Source organism: Eulemur rufifrons, chromosome 14, assembly GCF_041146395.1.
Source record: "Eulemur rufifrons isolate Redbay chromosome 14, OSU_ERuf_1, whole genome shotgun sequence".
NCBI classification, from domain to species: Eukaryota; Metazoa; Chordata; class Mammalia; order Primates; family Lemuridae; genus Eulemur; species Eulemur rufifrons.
Window position 1 is genome coordinate 23,787,101 of NC_090996.1, and position 5,379 is coordinate 23,792,479.

Here is a 5,379-nt window from a genome sequence, read left to right on the forward strand (position 1 = left end):
ACCGAGCAGGACAGTGGTGCTGCCTGTTGCTTCTCAGCTGACACTGACTCTGTCAAGCCTACAAAGTCCACCTGGGTTTTGAGTGGAAATCTTAAAATATATTTTTTGGAGTTTAGGCTCTTCCTGATCGTGGCTCCATATGTGTAGCTGTGTTTACCTGACTCCGCCCTTATGCAGGGCTTTAGTGACTTAGAAAATCAGGGCAAACCCGAGCTTTTGCCTGTAGAACAGCAGCTTGGTGATGACTCTACCAAAAACAATTAACTTATTAAGCCATTCACGCTTTTACAACAAGAATTGAGGAGAGACTTTTCAATTTTTTAAGAGCTTATTTATGTTGTCTTTTAAAGTTAATTTTAGAGCTCATCGTTCATGAGGCTGGGTTATTTCTTGTGAACCACGTCGTAGGGGATTAGGCTGACGAGTATTCCTTAAGAAGCAGTGACCCTTTTGAATGGCTCTGTTGACTTAAAATGAAACCTGATTTTTTTTTTTTAATGAGCAGAAATTCTCCAATCGTGAAGTTGGGAACAGATGGTGAGAATGAAGAGGAAGGTTATGTCATTTCAGCTCATAGTAGTAATAAGAGCGAGAAACCCCATCCCTACTGTGTGAATAAGTCCCTGGATGCCTTAGATTAAGCCTCGGGAGGAAGGGAGTGGCTGCAGGATGGCAGTTTCGGTTGCTTGGCTTTCAGGGCATTTGGCTGCAGCCTTATTTATTACTCAAGGGAAAACTGTCTTTAGGGGGCTAGTTACCCACAAGCCTCCAGTTCCCATCTAGTCCTGAGTTCTTAGACTTGGTGGACGACCCTGTGCCTTCAAAATTAAGAGGCGGGCAAAGTTTGTCTCTCAGCCTTCTAAATGCCATTTCCCTTCCTGGTTTACACTAAGCTCTTCATTTCTGAAGGACACTTACCATTTCAGGGCCAGGCTGGAAAGAACAGTTTAGTATTTGAGCTGAGAGTTTATGTGCATAAGTGCTTTGGGATGTGGGTTGCAGTTCAGCCTGTTAATACGACCAGCCTGTGAATGTGTACCAAGCTGAACTGGGGGCTCATTTCTTAAATACACGTGTCTGCATTTTTAAAGGCTGTTGTTTGTTTTCCTATGCTTAAAGTTTTAAATGCACGTGCCTTTATTTTACAAAACATGCGGAATATCTAAGATTTCCGTTGTAGTAAAAGCCATATGCAATAAATACCTCATCACGAGCTTACCCAAAATAGATAGCTCTGAACTTTTTAATAGAAGCTTAAGTTATTTTTAATGTAATCACTTTCATTTTAATGTCTGCAAAATCCTTTTCAAAGTACTGTAGTTTTGTAATAGACTGTGTGAGCCTTTCTTCCATTGTTTTTCTTTCACCCTTCTCAGGGAGTAGTCTGGAATTTAAAGTTGGGTGCAAGTTTTAGAAAGCTGCTGCTATTAAGAATAATTCCCACCCCTACTTCCATTCCTTCATTCCTCAAAAATGATTGACTCCTTGCTCCAAGGAGTAAAGATATATTCTTGTCCCTTTGCCAAAACCATTTTCATGTTCTTCAACAAAGATAGTATTAACATGGGATAATTACCTATGAGACCAATGAGCCTTTCATTCTTTTCCAGTCTTGTTAAGGCTTATGAGTTTCTAACTCTAATAATTGGTATCATGAAATTTTTGAGTAACTCAAAGTTCATTCCAACCTCACTTAAAAAGCAAATTCTAATTGTATGTATTTAAGCCTAGTGCCTTTATGTTTTTGCCTTCACCATGCTTCTGAAGACATTTGAGGTTTCTATTTGTGTGTATGTGTGTGTGTGAAATGCACACAATGAAAATATATTGCTGTTTTCTTTCCCTATTATAAAAGTGATACTGAAATATGCTAATATAGTCATTTTTGTTAGATGCTGCTAATTTGCATACCTCTTACTTGAATGTTTTTATATGTTTTGATAACTTTAATAACTTCAGGTGATGTCTGTGTAATTTTTAAAGTGCAGCTCTCTAACAAAGGTGCATTAAAACTACTGATTAAACAATGTCTTGAAGGTTTTAAAATGTGACTGTGATTATTTGAATTCATGGATGCTTCTTGATAGCAATCAAGTGATCACAGAAAACTATAACAGTTTGTAAAGTTGTTCTTTGCCTTTTCCTAGAATCAGAGAGAAGAAAGAAGTGTTTAATGCAATTATCAGATGAGTGCTTTTAAGACTCCTTGACTCTGCTGAAGCCAAGAAGCGTTGTATGTGTGTCCACCCCCAGAGAAACCCACTAATGATTCTTACTTTATTCTTCCAGAGAATTGAGATATATATTCAAGCATGTGTGTGTGTGCGTAAAATAATATATTTCTGACATTCCCCTTTTTCCCTCCTTAATAACATCTCGAAGACATTTTCATATAAGCAGCTACCTCATTCTTTTTAATGGCTACATAGCATTCTGTAGCATCAATGTATACTTTATAACCATTGCAGGACTAACAGACACTTAAGTTGTTTTCAGGTCCTCTCCTTTATAAACACTGGAAACTGGCATTTTGAAAGAACCTGCAAACCCTTCTCCGTCTTGCCCCATTCTGCTTCAGGCCCTTGTTCCTTGAAGGTTCATACAGTTACAGAACATTCTTCTTCACAGCAAAAAGAAGAATCCAGTTAAGCAAGTCTTTAGTTTGTATTAACTCTTAAGTTGGCAAAATAAATTCCTGCAGCTACAAATCTGATAGCAGCTACCCACTTAGGTAAGTATCAGAAAAGAAAGGGATTAATTTTGCCAGGATGGCACTACAAGTTCTGACTCTTGGGAACAGAGAACTTCTGAATGTATTTTCTTTATATAGGGTGTGGCTTTAGAAGTAAATTCCATTTGGTGTATTTCCTTTCCAATGCATGGGATGCACTTGGGACATGGAATAGCTTTGCTACTTGTTTAATTGTATGATTTTGTACAAGTGTCTTCACCTCTCTGAGTTCCCTTATCTTTAAAATGGAAAAATAATATATATTAGTATAAGGTTGGGTGTGGTGGCTCATGCCTGTAATCCCAGCACTTTGGGAGGCTGAGGCAGGAGGATTGTTTGAGGCCAGGAGTTTTGAGACCAGCCTGGGCAATATAGTGAGACCTCATCTCTACAAAAAATTTAAAAAATTAGCCAGGTGTGGTGGTGTGCACCTGTAGTCCTAGCTACTAGAGAGGCTGAGTCAGAAGGATTGTTTAAGCCTGGGAGGTTGAGGTTGCAGTGAACTACATTATCACCACTGTACTCCAGCCTGGGTGACAGGGTATGACACTGTCTCAAAAAAAAAAAAAAAAAAAAAAAAACCATATATACACACATTTGTTTTTATTTTCTAGGATTGAATTAGGGAATAGTATGCTTTTTCTTTATGAAATTTTGTCATAAAAAATACTTGTTTACTATAGAAAATACAAAGAACATCAAAAGCTACAAGGAAAAAAATTAAAATCACTCATAAGCACCATTTATGTACATCTATTGTTAATTCTGGTGAAATTCCTTTTAAGATAGAAAGGAAGGAGAGAGAAAGGATGGAAAGAAAAAAATGGTATTTTCATTTCTTTTTCACTTAATATAAGTGTAAGTGTTTTCTCATGTTATTACAAGTTCTTTGTAAACATTTCAATGGGCTATATATAACATCATGCAGATGGGTCATAATTTTTAAATATTCCCTTGTTTAACATTTTGTTTCCAAATTTTCCCACTAATAAATAACTGGGACATCCATAAATCTTTGTCAGCATTTTTCTCCTCAGGGACGGAGACCTAGAAGTGAGATTATGGGAAAAGTTTTGAACATTTTAAGGCTTTTGAGAGTCAGATTCATATTCTCAGTAGCCATATATGAGAATGTTACATCAATTTTACTATCACTAAGTATTAGTATTTGGGTTCATCATAATTTTAAATTATTGTACTGTGTTAATTTCAACACTGTAGAATGATACAAAAATAACTAGAAATTTAAATTCAATTATTTTACAATAGTATTGTATATTAAAATATTTTACAGTAAACTCAGATAAAATATATAAATAATCCAAGAGTGTAGAGTGAGAGCTCCCTTCTCACGATCCCAACCAATATTAAACATTTTGTTTATATACTTCCAGATATGTATCTTTGATTTTTTTTGCCCTTCTATACATTAATCATTTGAAAAATTATTTCTGTTGAGTAGATCCCTAGAAGACTGCTGTATTAATGATATGCACTCTAAAAAAGGTTAATATGTTGCTAAATTTCCCCTCCTTTCAAAAAAAAATTTGCCACAATATACACACACACCAAAAATATAGTAAAGTGGATACAAAAATAATACATGTTCTCTGTAGAAAATGTGAAAATAGAGAAAAGGACTGGGAAGAAATTTAAAGTTGGCTTTCAGCCCACCACCTAGAGATAACACTATTCACCATGTGGTGAATTTAATTTTAGCATGTAATTTCCACTATTTTAAAGTGGATGTTGGATACAAATAGAGAAAAATCTCCTTCCAGGTAGGTAAAGCAGAATGAAAGGGACAGCCTTAAAAAAAAAAAAAAAAAAAAAAACAGGAAAATACCTAATCCTACAATTTTCCCTGTAACTGTTAAAGATCAAGCCTATCTATCTATGAGTTTTCTCACTAACAGATACCCTGCAGGAGTTCTGTTTTGTACAACTTCTGAAAAGAACTCAATGAATACAAAAGGAATGCAAATCTCTTTCAAAAATTTTTTTTTGAAAATCTGGTTTTACAGAGTTTCTGACTAAACAGCAGGAGAACGAGCTACAGCCTCGATTTTATCTACCTACTGCCGCTTTTGTTATCAACTGACAGTCATCACTATTTTTTCTTCTCTTCGTCCCCCTTAAAATCAGCGAGCCACTTGGCCTCGCTACTGGCATCTCCCTCTCTCTTTGGGATGCCACGCCGTCTTCCCGTTCTCTTTCCCCTCTCTTTCTCTCTCTCTCTCTCTCTCTCTCTCTCCTCTAAGAAGATAAAATTTTACTTTTATATCTTAATTTCTGCGCGAAAAATCTTTCTCACCCGCGCAGTGAACACCTACTAGGTCTTCCACCCTAACAGAAAATACGATGGCTCTGTCAATAAGTAATTCCCTCATGGTCCTCTTTCCCAGGAACTTAGGTAAGAAATCACGACACTGTCCGAATCTTCGACTGTAATTTAGCATTCTTATTTTCATGACAACCTCCGCGCCATTACCGCCTTCGGTTTCCCCAGTTATTGATAGTAACCGCATCCAATAGACTCTCTCCATTTGCCGTTGCCAACCAATCGAACGGAAGCAGGGGCTTGGGGGCGTTTCCACCGGTGCCAGGGCGAGAAGCGACTTTCTTACGCCTGTTGTGCGTCATCAGTC